The sequence below is a fragment of the Pinus tabuliformis genome, chromosome Q (genome assembly GCF_031772625.1).
Source record: "Pinus tabuliformis cultivar Carrire ecotype Pingquan chromosome Q, CPIR1, whole genome shotgun sequence".
Lineage (NCBI taxonomy): Eukaryota > Viridiplantae > Streptophyta > Pinopsida > Pinales > Pinaceae > Pinus > Pinus tabuliformis.
Genome location: NC_142296.1, coordinates 428,522,876 through 428,541,759, shown reverse-complemented (window position 1 = coordinate 428,541,759; position 18,884 = coordinate 428,522,876). Strand labels below are relative to the sequence as shown.

General features: G+C 36.5%; 1 pseudogene; it reads right to left on the bottom strand.

Annotated features, from left to right (window-relative positions):
- Window positions 1–3,909: 3,909 nt before the first annotated feature.
- Window positions 3,910–5,233, bottom strand: LOC149220047 (BTB/POZ domain-containing protein At5g48130-like; annotated as a pseudogene).
- Between the last annotated feature and the right edge of the window lie 13,651 nt (window positions 5,234–18,884).

Below are 18,884 nucleotides of genomic sequence, written 5' to 3'. Positions count from 1 at the left end.
ATAATTGTAGAATGAACCAACACTTTATATCCCATCATAGAGAATCTAGAAGTCCACTACCCCAAACATTGTCACCACTAATAGCTGTATACCTAGAAAAACAAAAAAAAAAAAGCAAGATTAATCCCACACTTACACTGAACTAAAAAAATTCAAAAAAAAAAAACCAAACAACTAAAAGAGTAAATCAAATCATAACAATACTATAGAACCTACTCTTCCAATAAACTCATCAAATTGCCAATATGATCCCACCAAATTGCCATATGGCTCATTAATAAGGCTCATCCACTCACCGTAATGATCAAACCATCATAAGCCAAAAACCCCCCTTAATACCATGTCATCCCTTTACATTAAAACCATTTAACATAATAAGCCGTTGTTATTACCAATAATTTTAGATAACATTATATTAGCTTAGAATCAAGAAAGGAAATGCATAAAATGATAAAATGAAATGTCTTTTGATGTCCTCTGCCCCAGGTCTCAGAGCTTACAGTGGAGAACTGCTATATTTAAATTGTTATTATTTCTCCTCTTCAATTACCATCACGACAGGGCAATGTCGGATCTATTTCATGAAGAACAATTACAACCATGAAACTCTGTGGCCTAAAATACGAGCTACCCTGGTCAATATTTTTCATTGTTTCTCGGTTTTTGTCAAACAAAGACAGCTAATAAATATCTGCCTGGTTCGATGGAATTTTCGCCTGACGAACTACGGGACTGTGAAAACTTGCAGTTTCTGTCTGTGGGTAGTAATTTGTTCTATGGGTTTCTGCCTTCAGGGATTCTCAGTTTGAGAAATCTCGAATTCTTGTCTGTATATGATAATTTTTTTACTGGGTGCCTTCTTCCTGATATTTTACGTCTTTCCAGCTTGAAATACTTTGAAGTTTCTCAGAATAAGCTTTCCGGTGACGGGGTGCAGAAAGTCTCTGTCTCTGCAAATAATTTAACAGGCAGTATTCCTGCTAGTATTAGGTCATGCAGAAATCTTGATGTTGTTGATTTGAGAAGCAAAGGGTTTAGTGGCAACATTCCTCCTGCAATAGGGAGCTTGGCCAAACTATCTTTACTCAGACTTGGGGGAATTGCTATAGAGGGTAAAATTACTTCTGAGATTAGAAGTAATTTTACCACCTGTAGTGGGTGTTCAACTGTGATGAAATTATTTACATATAGCTAATTGCTTGTTCGTTTTTCCTGGACAGAGAACACCGCCAATCGATCCCTGAGTTGCACAAAATTTATGGGATGTTTTCAAAATCTTTTATTGGAAAATTTAAAAGACATATTTGTGGGTGGTATTTTAGTAAATTTGTGTGGTGTACATTGGTAGTTTTTTGCTAACAGCAGGGATTGGAAAATATATTTACTAAAACAAATTAATTTAAAATTAGTGATGTTTTGTTTTTTTTGGATTTTTTTTGGCTTTATATGTTTAAAATCCAAGAAAGTTGCTATGAAAAAATAAAAATTAATTAAAAAAAAACAAATAACTAACATTTTATATGTGAAATAAATTTTCCTAAATTGTTATTAATGATATATAATAAGTATTTACATTTTGAAAAGTTGGAAATAAGAAAATCGAAAAAGGAAACTAATAATTCTAATTACAAAATGGCCATATAAACATCATCACGGGTAGAAAAAGAATTACGTTGTCTTAACCATCCATGAGATTAATCTAATGAAAAACATTTCTAATGCGATTAATTTAGAAAAGTAGATATGGCAGAGTGATATGTGATTCTTTTGGTTTGAAGATATTATTTTAGAAAATGTGTTGTTTTTTATTTTGGTTACATGGGAAAGTTGCATGTTCTAAACTGTTGAATTTTAGGGAAGCAGGAAACTTCACACTTTTTCTACAAACGAAAATAGCAAGTTATATGTTTATGGCAAAAGCAAAGTTCGATGTGTATTTAAATCAAATAGATGAAAACAGCAAAAGATGAAGAATTGAAAGTAAAGAGTGACGGTTTTCAGGAGGAGCGGAGACTAATGGGAGGAGGGAATGATCTCTCATCTTTTCTGACTGTGCTGGAGGAGCAGAGGAGGAGTAATTGGAGTTCGAGATCTTTTCTGACTGTGCTGTTGGAGCAGAGGAGCAATTAGAGTTCGAGATCTTTTCTGACTGTGCTGGAGGAAGAAGGAGCGGTTAGAGGTCAACTAGCAAAAGATCAGAGCTCACTACCAAATTTGGTGAGTACTCTAATTCAGCAAAGTAATATAGATGTTTTTATGGGCATTTTTATTTTGATTGTAGATTATAGGCATCTTTGAAATATCTGGGAATTTGGCCGACAGCAAAGTAATGTGGATGTTTTTATGGGCATCTTTATCTTGATGGTAGATTATAGGCATCTTTGAAATGTCTAGGAATTTGATATACAGCAGCAAGGTCATTGTTGTCCAGCTAATTCTGAGACACTCTAAAAATCTGCAATCCAAATAAATTCAATATATATATATATATATGCCAAAAAGGTTTTGTCTGCGGGCTTGGGTGAGCCGACACTGTTCACCACAGCTAATAGCTGAACTGCATTTTTGTCCTTCTCGGTCCACTAAATATGTGACACGTGGTGGCTCTGTCACCTAATTACTTGCAACTCTGTTATCCTAGCGTCATCCAGTGATGTACCTGAAATTCTGTTATCAACCTACGCAACAGATTTCAGTATGAATGTAAAACAATCTCATTTATTTTTTTATGCCAGGAAGCGGGTTTAAAAGAACTCTGTTCCAACTTAACATAAGTATCTAGGCTCTTCTTGTTCATTACCTGCGCAGCATCTCCCCTTCTACACACTACGCACAATATTTAACATTCACTTGTATTAAAACAACGAATAGCCAACAGACATACGAGCTGGAATGGAAGAATCACAAAAAAAAACGCAGGTTTTACTCCTTTCCGGCATAATCAACAATCTGAATATATAAATCATAAAAAAAACACTCTCTATCGGTCAGCGAGCCATTTCTAGACCACATACATATACACCAATGCGTTTTTGCCTGTGTATTCTCTTTTTTACATCAACTAATTCAAACATTAATCGCTACCTGCCCTTCCCATCTACCTAAGACGTTACATTACATATCTTGTTCTCTTTTCTTTTTTAAACGATCCAATCAAACAGTCCTTTTGTTGCGTTGAGCAACTTCGGCATTACCATCGGCCTCTGCGTCTGGATTCAGAAAGGAAAAAAAACAAATGAATGCCGAAGATAAGCCGCGAATCTTTACCAGTTCGAACCCACGACCCAACAAACACTTTCGAAGACGCTCCTGCTGACACGATTCCCTCAGCCGAAGTCACAGCCGCTGAAAGTCCCGTTATCATTGCGAAATCTCTAGACAAATAGAGTGTAAGGACACCTGTCTTCGAGCCCCAAGCAGAATCGGTTCGGTGGAATCCGATGAAGCGGAAGACCCAAAGAAGCTGTTGCCGAAGTAGCCGAAAAGTCCGTGCCAGATTTCAGGCTCTGCATCAAGATGGCTCGGCGTTGATACGCTCCAAAAGATATTCAGTTTACAATTAATTACCACTATAATTGCGCCTTCTTTAACTTCTGTTACACCGCAAATTACTCTAACAGATAGATAAGGGATCCTCCATTAATTTATTCCAATAGAACTATTTTAATGCGCCTAACAAAACAAATACAAACTGGAGAAATGTCACTCATTAAAATAATACTAAAATTAACAGCAAACGAAATTCGATTAGTCAAGCCACAACATGTGAGCAATTTCCCACATTGCTGGCCCGTCCCGATGCTCCTGCATCATCCAGACATTAGTTGACATTCTGTTTTTGATGGCTAGAGTTATTCAGTCGCTGCAGATCGTGACCATCCTCGCCACCACGCTTCTCTATGTCGTGGTTTAGCTTCCACGCTTTTCTATGTCGTGTGGTTTAGCTTCCAATAGAGTTTTGTATTCGCTGCTAAGGTTGCAGCCTAAAGATTTGTGAAGCAAAGTGAACCGAAAATCAAGAGGTATAGAAGATGTATGCACAGGAATCAGTCTAATAACACATCCTAATAACTTTTTAAGGCTTTTATCTTTCTATGGTGTTCTATTTATACTTGTGAATATCGGGATAAAATCGTAAAGTTCGGAAAACTAAAAAAATTGTAAAAATTGGGAAAATATCGGTAAAAAATCGTTAAACATGGCAAAATTGAGATACCATAGAAATATTTTTAAAAATCAGCTAAATCCTGATTTCAAAATAAAATAATCCTGGTTTCAAGATAAAATCGGGATGTTATCATCTGCAATTTGCTGTCTTTTCTTAAAAAAAATCTATTTTATACCATATTGAACTATTACTTCCCCAGTAATCATTTCTTCCATTCCCTGACAGAAATAACAATCCTCTCAAAAAGTTCTGAAGGCAGTGCAAGAAGATCCTTTATCCACCATTCTCTGTTTGTTGTTTGCCTTAAACTGCCACTGATATCACTTTAAACATGGGAATGTGCTGACATTACTTTTCTCTGTTTAGGATCAAGAACTTCCATGCAAGCCATGTGGGCTAGAGATTCAACACATCTACTGACAATTTGAGCTTCATATGCCAAGGGAAGCAAACCTAAGCATTTCTGAAGAACAGCTAAGGTATCTTCCCAACTTTGCAGAACAACCTGAGTAAGATAAAGATCAGTTCTTTCGCAAAGGTTTCCTCTGCCATACTCTTCAGTCATTTCTAAAAACTCTGCTGCACATCTCAAGGCTGTAACATTGAAGGGATCCATATAGATGCTGACCCATAACAAAAGTTTGCCACAAGCTCAATGGTTTCACTTTCTAATGTCAGAGTGATCTCCGATGTATCGGATAAGCTCCGTTTCAGGTAACCACTTTTTGACACCAGAGGATACATAGATTATCAACAGATTCAATGATCAATTGTAGATTCTCCACGATTCTACACGTGAACATTGATACCTGGAGGGAGACCTGTCGGTTCAAACCATGCCCAGATGTTCTGTTGAAGAGCAAACCCAAGAGATGAGCGAGACAACCCATCCTGGCAAATGGTTTTCTGCGTGACCTTCTCACCATTATAAGCCATATTCATAAGCATAACCACATTCCCAAACTCTTCATTTGAAGATGACGAAGATGATGATAACAGAGAATTACTTCCCTCATAGACTTCATAGCTAACATCCTTACAATGCCTTTTGTCACCAGAAATCATTTCTGCAACTTCTAGGCCTCTAGCAGCTATGATAATTTCAAGAAAACTTCAGATTCCATGTATTCTGTGAATTGGGTTAAACTAACTTCAGACAGGGGCAGCCAAGGGCAAACTTGTAACTATTACTCTCTACTATTTGAGTTTCGTGATTCCAGTTCTCTGTAACGTCGTTCAAAATAAGCACATTGCAGATGACTTGAATGCATTTCCAACTGACACGCCAGGGAAAACCTGAATAGAGTTCAGGTCATTTGACTGTCACAGACGACTGCAGATCAAGATAAAAGTCCGGCATTGATTGCCCATGAATTACTGAAGTAGGTGCGGATAAATTCAACCCGATATATGTGTTAGCTGCCCAGTTTGTAACTCAAAATTAATGGATTAAATTAATAGGTACAACAAATTGACTTTTCTTTAAATTTTACAAAAACCGACAGCTTTCTAATAAATTTTCATGTACAGGGTCTTGAATTTTTCACAATTTTAAATAGATCCAAATCACAAAGTTCCATTAAATTTCAAAATGATTCGGAATTCAAAATAGAAGTAACTTGGCCTCTTTGTTTTTTTGCTCTTTTTTTTGTAATTCAGTCTTTTTCTTATTTCAACTATGATGAGTTAGTCTAATTTTCTAACAGTTTTTTAGCTGAAAAGACAATGTTAAGGGATCGCAGAAAAGACAATACCAAGAGACTAATGCTAACATATTGCCATAACTGTCCTGATGTCTTTGCAAGTAACACTAAAGTGACAACCAATAAACCATGTAAATGCCCATCACTTGAGTTCCACTGTAGTTCATAATTGATGAAAGGTGGCGTGCACCTAAGACCAAGAAAACTGAAACGTTGCTTAATGAACCTAGATAATTGTAGAATGAACCAACACTTTATATCTCATCATAGAGAATCTAGAAGTCCACTACCCCAAACATTGTCACCACTAATGGCTGTGTACCTAGAAAAACAAAAAAATTAAGCAACATTAATCCACACTTACATTGAACTAAGGAAATTCAAAATGAAAAAAAAACCAAACTAAAAGAGTAAATCAAATCATAACAATACTATAGAACCTACTCTTCCAATAAACTCATCAAATTACCAAACAAGAAATGCGAAGAGACCTACTCTTCTAATGATCCCACCAAATTGCCATATGGCTCACTAATAAGGCTCATCCACTCACCGTATTGATCAAACTATCATAAGCCAAAAACCCCCCCTTAATACCATGTCATCCCTTTACATTAAAACCATTTAACATAATAAACCGTTGTTATTACCAATAATTTTAGATAACATTATATTAGCTTAGAATCAAGAAAGGAAATGCATAAAATGATAAAATGAAATGTCTTTTGATGTCCTCTGCCCCAGGTCTCAGAGCTTAGAGTGGAGAGCTGCTATATTTAAATTGTTATTATTTCTCCTCTTCAATTACCATCACGACAGGGCAATGCCGGATCTATTTCATGAAGAACAATTACAACCATGAAACTGTGTGGCCTAAAATACGAGCTACCCTGGTCAATATTTTTCATTGCTTCTCGGTTTTTGTCAAACAAAGACAGCTAATTAATATCTGCCTGGTTCGATGGAATTTTCGCCTGACGAACTACGGGACTGCGAAAACTTGCAGTTTCTGTCTGTGGGTAGTAATTTGTTCTATGGGTTTCTGCCTTCAGGGATTCTCAGTTTGAGAAATCTCGAATTCTTGCCTGTATATGATAATTTTTTTACTGGGTGCCTTCTTCCTGATATTTTATGTCTTTCCAGCTTGAAATACTTTGAAGTTTCTCAGAATAAGCTTTCCGGTGACGGTGTGCAGAAAGTCTCTGTCTCTGCAAATAATTTAACAGGCAGTATTCCTGCTAGTATTAGGTCATGCAGAAATCTTGATGTTGTTGATTTGAGAAGCAAAGGGTTTAGTGGCAACATTCCTCCTGCAATTATGCAATAGGGAGCTTGGCCAAACTATCTTTACTCAGACTTGGGGGAATTGCTATAGAGGGTAAAATTACTTCTGAGATTAGAAATATTAAGCTTCTTCAGGTACTTGACTTGCACTATCTGCAATTGACGGGTGCTATTCCTGCAGTGCTGTCTAATTGCAGATTTCTGTGAGAACTGGAAGTCACCCACATATAAATGCAGAGGCCGCTGTCACCCACATATAAATGCAAGAGAACCCATGTCTTTGTCACTGCTAGACAATAAGGTATGCCATTACACTGATGTTACTTCTATCACAGGTTGTCAAGCCTTCCACTGAGAGCCCAAGAAAACTTGATCTGCACAACTGTGAGCACCTTGCTTATCTGAAACGATCCACCAGTTTAAATAGTGCTGTCCCCAGACAACATGAAAGAGACAAAAGACGGGGTCAGCGGATAGTGCCATTCTATCAGCTGGAGATGCCTCGTGGTAGACCTATAATGGAAACACAGCAGGTAAAAGGCCTACCAAAATCATACATGATTATTCGTGGCCTTTCTCCACCTCAACGAATTCTGCTGACACCCTTTCATCCTCAAAGACAGAACCGCTCTTCCTTTCTGTATAGCCCAAGTATTCATACAATCAAGAACAAGAAGCAGAAACAACCTGCTCCAATCCAGACTGTTTACCCTCTAAAACTTGGGAAAGTTATACCTAAAACCTCCTTTGAGCAAATAAAAAGACTTGATTGTGAGCTCATATGCCGGTGATCACTATTTACCCGAGGTTTCAGTATTTATCACAGTGAAATGATTAAAGTTCCTTACCAGAGCAGCAACTTGTGTACTGTGCTCTGTTTTTTGTTTTCATTGGCTTGTTACTGAAATTCTATAATTTGCTGGTTTGCTTATCTTGTTCCCTCGCATCCTTGATCTTGATCTTGATATTGATATGGGTACAATAGCAACAATGCAAGAAATCACAATATAGCAAGCATGTGGGTATTTATACAAGTAAAAAAAATGGTAAGTTTTAATAGTTCTATTTGTGTTCATATTTCTGGAACCCCTCCCTTAGTGTAAGAGGATATAAGCTATATGAAAATAAATCCCATTACTAACTCCTGCCTCTAGAATTTTGGTATTTAAAATTATATGAAAATAAATCCCATTACTAACTCCTGCCTCTAGAATTTTGGTATTTAAAATCCATTTACAATGGTGGTACCACCTATAATGGGGTTCAAATTTTGGTATTTATAATGGGGGTTCAAATTTTGGTATTTAAAATCCATTTACAATGGTGGTACCACCTATAATGGGGTTCAACTGTGATGAAGCCCTTGGTACCACCTGTAGTGGGTGTTCAACTGTGATGAAATTATTTACATATAGCTAATTGCTTTTTCGTTTTTCTTGGACAGAGAACACCACCAATCGATTCCTGAGTTGCACAAAATTTATGGGATGTTTTCAAAATCTTTTATTGGAAAATTTAAAAGACATATTTATGGGTGGTATTTTAGTAAATTTGTGTGGTGTACATTGGTGGTGGTTTTTTTGCTAATAGCAGGGATTGGAAAATATATTTACTAAAACAAATTAATTTAAAATCGGTGATGTTTTGTTTTTTTCGGATTTTTTTTGGCTTTATATGTTTAAAATCCAAGAAAGTTGCTATTACGAATTTTAGGGAAGCGGGAAACTTCACACTTTTTCTACAAACGAAAATAGCAGGTTATATGTTTATGGCAAAAGCAAAGTTCGATGTGTATTTAAATCAAATAGATGAAAACAGCAAAAGATTAAGAATTGAAACTCAAGAGGGACGGTTTTCAGGAGGAGCGGAGACTAATGGGAGGAGGGCATGATCTCTCATCTTTTCTGACTGTGCTGGAGGAGCAGAGGAGTAATTGGAGTTCGAGATCTTTTCTGACTGTGCTGGAGGAGCAGAGGAGCAATTAGAGTTCGAGATCTTTTCTGACTGTGCTGGAGGAAGAAGGAGCAGTTAGAGTTCAACTAGCAAAAGATCAGAGCTCACTACCAAATTTGGTGAGTACTTTAATTCAGCAAAGTAATATAGATGTTTTTATGGGCATTTTTATTTTGTTTGTAGATTATAGGCATCTTTGAAATATCTGGGAATTTGGCCGACAGCAAAGTAATGTGGATGTTTTTATGGGCATCTTTATCCTGATGGTAGATTATAGGCATCTTTGAAATATCTAGGAATTTGATATACAGCAGCAAGGTCATTGTTGTCCAGCTAATTCTGAGACACTCTAAAAATCTGCAATCCAGATAAATTATATATATATATATATATATATATATATATATATATATATATATATATATATATATATATACTTATTTATTTATTTATATACTTAATTAGGCCAAAAGGGTTTTGTCTGCGGGCTTGGGTGAGCCGACACTGTTCACCACAGCTAATAGCTGAACTGCATTTTTGTCCTTCTCGGTCCACTAAATATGTGACACGTGGTGGCTCTGTCACCTAATTATTTGCGACTCTGTTATCCTAGCATCATCCAGACATTAGTTGACATTCTGTTTTTGATGGCTAGAGTTATTCAGTCGCTGCAGATCGTGACCATCCTCGCCACCACGCTTCTCTATGTCGTGGTTTAGCTTCCACGCTTTTCTATGTCGTGTGGTTTAGCTTCCAATAGAGTTTTGTATTCGCTGCTAAGGTTGCAGCCTAAAGATTTGTGAAGCAAAGAGAACCGAAAATCAAGAGGTATAGAAGATGTTTGCACAGGAAGCAGTCTAATAACACATCCTAATAACTTTTTAAGGCTTTTATCTTTCTATGGTGTTCTATTTATAGTAATGTTGTGAATATCGCCATCGGGATAAAATCGTAAGGTTCGGAAAACAAAAAATTTAAAAATCAGCAAAATATCGGTAAAAAAATAATTAAACATGGCAAAATTGAGATACCATAGAAATATTTTAAAAAATCAGCTGCGCCAAAAAAAAATCCTGATTTCAAAATAAAATAATCCTGGTTTCAAGATAAAATCGGGATGTTATCATCTGCAATTTGCTGTCTTTTCTTAAAAAAAATCTATTTTATACCATATTGAACTATTACTTCCCCAGTAATCATTTCTTCCATTCCCTGACAGAAATAACAATCCTCTCAAAAAGTTCCGAAGGCAGTGCAAGAAGATCCTTTATCCACCATTCTCTGTTTGTTGTTTGCCTTAAACTGCCACTGATATCACTTTAAACATGGGAATGTGCTGACATTACTTTTCTCTGTTTAGGATCAAGAACTTCCATGCAAGCCATGTGGGCTAGAGATTCAACACATCTACTGACAATTTGAGCTTCATATGCCAAGGGAAGCAAACCTAAGCATTTCTGAAGAACAGCTAAGGTATCTTCCCAACTTTGCAGAACAACCTGAGTAAGATAAAGATCAGTTCTTTCGCAAAGGTTTCCTCTGCCATACTCTTCAGTCATTTCTAAAAACTCTGCTGCACATCTCAAGGCTGTAACATTGAAGGGATCCATATAGATGCTGACCCATAACAAAAGTTTGCCACAAGCTCAATGGTTTCACTTTCTAATGTCAGAGTGATCTCCGATGTATCGGATAAGCTCCGTTTCAGGTAACCACTTTTTGACACCAGAGGATACATAGATTATCAACAGATTCAATGATCAATTGTAGATTCTCCACGATTCTACACATGAACATTGATACCTGGAGGGAGACCTGTCGGTTCAAACCATGCCCAGATGTTCTGTTGAAGAGCAAACCCAAGAGATGAGCGAGAGAACCCATCCTGGCAAATGGTAGACCTATAATGGAAACACAGCAGGTAAAAGGCCTACCAAAATCATACATGATTATTCGTGGCCTTTATCCACCTCAACGAATTCTGCTGACACCCTTTCATCCTCAAAGACAGAACCGCTCTTCCTTTCTGTATAGCCCAAGTATTCATACAATCAAGAACAAGAAGCAGAAACAACCTGCTCCAATCCAGACTGTTTACCCTCTAAAACTTGGGAAAGTTATACCTAAAACCTCCTTTGAGCAAATAAAAAGACTTGATTGTGAGCTCATATGCCGGTGATCACTATTTACCCGAGGTTTCAGTATTTATCACAGTGAAATGATTAAAGTTCCTTACCAGAGCAGCAGCTTGTGTACTGTGCTCTGTTTTTTGTTTTCATTGGCTTGTTACTGAAATTCTATAATTTGCTGGTTTGCTTATCTTGTTCCCTCGCATCCTTGATCTTGATCTTGATATTGATATGGGTACAATAGCAACAATGCAAGAAATCACAATATAGCAAGCATGTGGGTATTTATACAAGTAAAAAAAATGGTAAGTTTTAATAGTTCTATTTGTGTTCATATTTCTGGAACCCCTCCCTTAGTGTAAGAGGATATAAGCTATATGAAAATAAATCCCATTACTAACTCCTGCCTCTAGAATTTTGGTATTTAAAATTATATGAAAATAAATCCCATTACTAACTCCTGCCTCTAGAATTTTGGTATTTAAAATCCATTTACAATGGTGGTACCACCTATAATGGGGTTCAAATTTTGGTATTTATAATGGGGATTCAAATTTTGGTATTTAAAATCCATTTACAATGGTGGTACCACCTATAATGGGGTTCAACTGTGATGAAGCCCTTGGTACCACCTGTAGTGGGTGTTCAACTGTGATGAAATTATTTACATATAGCTAATTGCTTTTTCGTTTTTCTTGGACAGAGAACACCACCAATCGATTCCTGAGTTGCACAAAATTTATGGGATGTTTTCAAAATCTTTTATTGGAAAATTTAAAAGACATATTTATGGGTGGTATTTTAGTAAATTTGTGTGGTGTACATTGGTGGTGGTTTTTTTGCTAATAGCAGGGATTGGAAAATATATTTACTAAAACAAATTAATTTAAAATCGGTGATGTTTTGTTTTTTTCGGATTTTTTTTGGCTTTATATGTTTAAAATCCAAGAAAGTTGCTATTACGAATTTTAGGGAAGCGGGAAACTTCACACTTTTTCTACAAACGAAAATAGCAGGTTATATGTTTATGGCAAAAGCAAAGTTCGATGTGTATTTAAATCAAATAGATGAAAACAGCAAAAGATTAAGAATTGAAACTCAAGAGGGACGGTTTTCAGGAGGAGCGGAGACTAATGGGAGGAGGGCATGATCTCTCATCTTTTCTGACTGTGCTGGAGGAGCAGAGGAGTAATTGGAGTTCGAGATCTTTTCTGACTGTGCTGGAGGAGCAGAGGAGCAATTAGAGTTCGAGATCTTTTCTGACTGTGCTGGAGGAAGGAGCAGTTAGAGTTCAACTAGCAAAAGATTAGAGCTCACTACCAAATTTGGTGAGTACTTTAATTCAGCAAAGTAATATAGATGTTTTTATGGGCATTTTTATTTTGTTTGTAGATTATAGGCATCTTTGAAATATCTGGGAATTTGGCTGACAGCAAAGTAATGTGGATGTTTTTATGGGCATCTTTATCCTGATGGTAGATTATAGGCATCTTTGAAATATCTAGGAATTTGATATACAGCAGCAAGGTCATTGTTGTCCAGCTAATTCTGAGACACTCTAAAAATCTGCAATCCAGATAAATTATATATATATATATATATATATATTTATTTATTTATTTATTTATTTATATACTTAATTAGGCCAAAAGGGTTTTGTCTGCGGGCTTGGGTGAGCCGACACTGTTCACCACAGCTAATAGCTGAACTGCATTTTTGTCCTTCTCGGTCCACTAAATATGTGACACGTGGTGGCTCTGTCACCTAATTATTTGCGACTCTGTTATCCTAGCATCATCCAGACATTAGTTGACCTTCTGTTTTTGATGGCTAGAGTTATTCAGTCGCTGCAGATCATGACCATCCTCGCCACCACGCTTCTCTATGTCGTGGTTTAGCTTCCACGCTTTTCTATGTCGTGTGGTTTAGCTTCCAATAGAGTTTTGTATTCGCTGCTAAGGTTGCAGCCTAAAGATTTGTGAAGCAAAGAGAACCGAAAATCAAGAGGTATAGAAGATGTTTGCACAGGAAGCAGTCTAATAACACATCCTAATAACTTTTTAAGGCTTTTATCTTTCTATGGTGTTCTATTTATAGTAATGTTGTGAATATCGCCATCGGGATAAAATCGTAAGGTTCGGAAAACCAAAAATTTAAAAATCAGCAAAATATCGGTAAAACAATAATTAAACATGGCAAAATTGAGATACCATAGAAATATTTTAAAAAATCAGCTGCGCCAAAAAAAAATCCTGATTTCAAAATAAAATAATCCTGGTTTCAAGATAAAATCGGGATGTTATCATCTGCAATTTGCTGTCTTTTCTTAAAAAAAATCTATTTTATACCATATTGAACTATTACTTCCCCAGTAATCATTTCTTCCATTCCCTGACAGAAATAACAATCCTCTCAAAAAGTTCCGAAGGCAGTGCAAGAAGATCCTTTATCCACCATTCTCTGTTTGTTGTTTGCCTTAAACTGCCACTGATATCACTTTAAACATGGGAATGTGCTGACATTACTTTTCTCTGTTTAGGATCAAGAACTTCCATGCAAGCCATGTGGGCTAGAGATTCAACACATCTACTGACAATTTGAGCTTCATATGCCAAGGGAAGAAAACCTAAGCATTTCTGAAGAACAGCTAAGGTATCTTCCCAACTTTGCAGAACAACCTGAGTAAGATAAAGATCAGTTCTTTCGCAAAGGTTTCCTCTGCCATACTCTTCAGTCATTTCTAAAAACTCTGCTGCGCATCTCAAGGCTGTAACATTGAAGGGATCCATATAGATGCTGACCCATAACAAAAGTTTGCCACAAGCTCAATGGTTTCACTTTCTAATGTCAGAGTGATCTCCGATGTATCGGATAAGCTCCGTTTCAGGTAACCACTTTTTGACACCAGAGGATACATAGATTATCAACAGATTCAATGATCAATTGTAGATTCTCCACGATTCTACACATGAACATTGATACCTGGAGGGAGACCTGTCGGTTCAAACCATGCCCAGATGTTCTGTTGAAGAGCAAACCCAAGAGATGAGCGAGACAACCCATCCTGGCAAATGGTTTTCTGCGTGACCTTCTCACCATTATAAGCCATATTCATAAGCATAACCACATTCCCAAACTCTTCATTTGAAGATGACGAAGATGATGATAACAGAGAATTACTTCCCTCATAGACTTCATAGCTAACATCCTTACAATGCCTTTTGTCACCAGAAATCATTTCTGCAACTTCTAGGCCTCTAGCAGCTATGATAATTTCAAGAAAACTTCAGATTCCATGTATTCTGTGAATTGGGTTAAACTAACTTCAGACAGGGGCAGCCAAGGGCAAACTTGTAACTATTACTCTCTACTATTTGAGTTTCGTGATTCCAGTTCTCTGTAACGTCGTTCAAAATAAGCACATTGCAGATGACTTGAATGCATTTCCAACTGACACGCCAGGGAAAACCTGAATAGAGTTCAGGTCATTTGACTGTCACAGACGACTGCAGATCAAGATAAAAGTCGGCATTGATTGCCCATGAATTACTGAAGTAGGTGCGGATAAATTCAACCCGATATATGTGTTAGCTGCCCAGTTTGTAATCAAAATTAATGGATTAAATTAATAGGTACAACAAATTGACTTTCTTTAAATTTTACAAATACCGACAGCTTTCTAATAAATTTTCATGTACAGGGTCTTGAATTTTTCACAATTTTAAATAGATCCAAATCACAAAGTTCCATTAAATTTCAAAATGATTCGGAATTCAAAATAGAAGTAACTTGGCCTCTTTTTGTTTTTTTGCTCTTTTTTTTGTAATTCAGTCTTTTTCTTATTTCAACTGTGATGAGTTAGTCTAATTTTCTAACAGTTTTTTAGCTGAAAAGACAATGTTAAGGGATCGCAGAAAAGACAATACCAAGAGACTAATGCTAACATATTGCCATAACTGTCCTGATGTCTTTGCAAGTAACACTAAAGTGACAACCAATAAACATGTAAATGCCCATCACTTGAGTTCCACTGTAGTTCATAATTGATGAAAGGTGGCGTGCACCTAAGACCAAGAAAACTGAAACGTTGCTTAATGAACCTAGATAATTGTAGAATGAACCAACACTTTATATCTCATCATAGAGAATCTAGAAGTCCATACCCCAAACATTGTCACCACTAATGCTGTGTACCTAGAAAAACAAAAAAATTAAGCAACATTAATCCACATTACATTGAACTAAGGAAATTCAAATGAAAAAAAAAAAAACCAAACTTAAAGAGTAAATCAAATCATAACAATACTATAGAACCTACTCTTCCAATAAACTCATCAAATTACCAAACAAGAAATGCGAAGAGACCTACTCTTCTAATGATCCCACCAAATTGCCATATGGCTCACTATAAGGCTCATCCACTCACCGTATTGATCAAACTATCATAGCCAAAAACCCCCCCTTAATACCATGTCATCCCTTTACATTAAAACCATTTAAACTAATAAACCGTTGTTATTACCAATAATTTTAGATAACATTATATTAGCTTAGAATCAAGAAAGGAAATGCATAAAATGATAAAATGAAATGTCTTTTGATGTCCTCTGCCCCAGGTCTCAGAGCTTAGAGTGGAGAGCTGCTATATTTAAATTGTTATTATTTCTCTTCTAATTACCATCACGACAGGGCATTGCCGGATCTATTTCATGAAGAACAATTACAACCATGAAAACTGTGTGGCCTAAAATACGAGCTTCCCTGGTCAATATTTTTCATTGCTTCTCGGTTTTTGTCAAACAAAGAAGCTAATTAATATCTGCCTGGTTCGATGGAATTTTCGCCTGACGAACTACGGGACTGCGAAAACTTGCAGTTTTTGTTCTGTGGGTAGTATTTTGTTCTATGGGTTTCTGCCTTCAGGATTCTCAGTTTGAGAAATCTCGAATTCTTGCCTGTATATGATAATTTTTTTACTGGGTGCCTTCTTCCTGATATTTTATGTCTTTCCAGCTTGAAATACTTTGAAGTTTCTCAGAATAAGCTTTCGGTGACGGTGTGCAGAAAGTCTCTGTCTCTGCAAAATATTTAACAGGCAGTATTCCTGCTAGTATTAGGTCATGCAGAAATCTTGATGTTGTTGATTTGAGAAGCAAAGGGTTTAGTGGCAACATTCCTCCTGCAATTATGCAATAGGGAGCTTGGCCAAACTATCTTTACTCAGACTTGGGGAATTGCTATAGAGGTAAAATTACTTCTGAGATTAGAAATATTAAGCTTCTTCAGGTACTTGACTTGCACTTTCTGCAATTGACGGGTTTATTCCTGCAGTGCTGTCTAATTGCAGATTTCTGTGAGAACTGGAAGTCACCCACTATAAATGCAGAGGCCGCTGTCACCCACATATAAATGCAGAGAACCCATGTCTTTGTCACTGCTAGACAATAAGGTATGCCATTACACTGATGTTACTTCTATCACAGGTTGTCAGCCTTCCACTGAGAGCCCAAGAAAATTGATCTGCACAACTGTGAGCACCTTGCTTATCTGAAACGATCCACCAGTTTAATAGTGCTCTCCCCAGACAACATGAAAGAGACAAAAGACGGGGTCAGCGGATAGTGCCATTCTATCAGCTGGAGATGCCTCGTGGTAGACCTATAATGGAAACACAGCAGGTAAAAGGCCTACCAAAATCATACATGATTATTCGTGGCCTTTCTCCACCTCAACGAATTCTGCTGACACCCTTTCATCCTCAAAGACAGAACCGCTCTTCCTTTCTGTATAGCCCAAGTATTCATACAATCAAGAACAGAAGCAGAAACAACCTGCTCCAATCCAGACTGTTTACCCTCTAAAACTTGGGAAAGTTATACCTAAAACCTCCTTTGAGCAAATAAAAAGACTTGATTGTGAGCTCATATGCCGGTGATCACTATTTACCCGAGGTTTCAGTATTTATCACAGTGAAATGATTAAAGTTCCTTACCAGAGCAGCAGCTTGTGTACTGTGCTCTGTTTTTTGTTTTCATTGGCTTGTTACTGAAATTCTATAATTTGTTGGTTTGCTTATCTTGTTCCCTCGCATCCTTGATCTTGATCTTGATATTGATATGGGTACAATAGCAACAATGCAAGAAATCACAATATAGCAAGCATGTGGGTATTTATACAAGTAAAAAAAAATGGTAAGTTTTAATAGTTCTATTTGTGTTCATATTTCTGGAACCCCTCCCTTAGTGTAAGAGGATATAAGCTATATGAAAATAAATCCCATTACTAACTCCTGCCTCTAGAATTTTGGTATTTAAAATTATATGAAAATAAATCCCATTACTAACTCCTGCCTCTAGAATTTTGGTATTTAAAATCCATTTACAATGGTGGTACCACCTATAATGGGGTTCAAATTTTGGTATTTATAATGGGGGTTCAAATTTTGGTATTTAAAATCCATTTACAATGGTGGTACCACCTATAATGGGGTTCAACTGTGATGAAGCCCTTGGTACCACCTGTAGTGGGTGTTCAACTGTGATGAAATTATTTACATATAGCTAATTGCTTTTTCGTTTTTCTTGGACAGAGAACACCACCAATCGATTCCTGAGTTGCACAAAATTTATGGGATGTTTTCAAAATCTTTTATTGGAAAATTTAAAAGACATATTTATGGGTGGTATTTTAGTAAATTTGTGTGGTGTACATTGGTGGTGGTTTTTTTGCTAATAGCAGGGATTGGAAAATATATTTACTAAAACAAATTAATTTAAAATCGGTGATGTTTTGTTTTTTTCGGATTTTTTTGGCTTTATATGTTTAAAATCCAAGAAAGTTGCTATTACGAATTTTAGGGAAGCGGGAAACTTCACACTTTTTCTACAAACGAAAATAGCAGGTTATATGTTTATGGCAAAAGCAAAGTTCGATGTGTATTTAAATCAAATAGATGAAAACAGCAAAAGATTAAGAATTGAAACTCAAGAGGGACGGTTTTCAGGAGGAGCGGAGACTAATGGGAGGAGGGCATGATCTCTCATCTTTTCTGACTGTGCTGGAGGAGCAGAGGAGTAATTGGAGTTCGAGATCTTTTCTGACTGTGCTGGAGGAGCAGAGGAGCAATTAGAGTTCGAGATCTTTTCTGACTGTGCTGGAGGAAGAAGGAGCAGTTAGAGTTCAACTAGCAAAAGATCAGAGCTCACTACCAAATTTGGTGAGTACTTTAATTCAGCAAAGTAATATAGATGTTTTTATGGGCATTTTTATTTTGTTTGTAGATTATAGGCATCTTTGAAATATCTGGGAATTTGGCCGACAGCAAAGTAATGTGGATGTTTTTATGGGCATCTTTATCCTGATGGTAGATTATAGGCATCTTTGAAATATCTAGGAATTTGATATACAGCAGCAAGGTCATTGTTGTCCAGCTAATTCTGAGACACTCTAAAATCTGCAATCCAGATATATATATATATATATATATATATATATATATATATATATATAGATATATATATATTATATATATATATATATACTTATTTATTTATTTATATACTTAATTAGGCCAAAAGGGTTTTGTCTGCGGGCTTGGGTGAGCCGACACTGTTCACCACAGCTAATAGCTGAACTGCATTTTTGTCC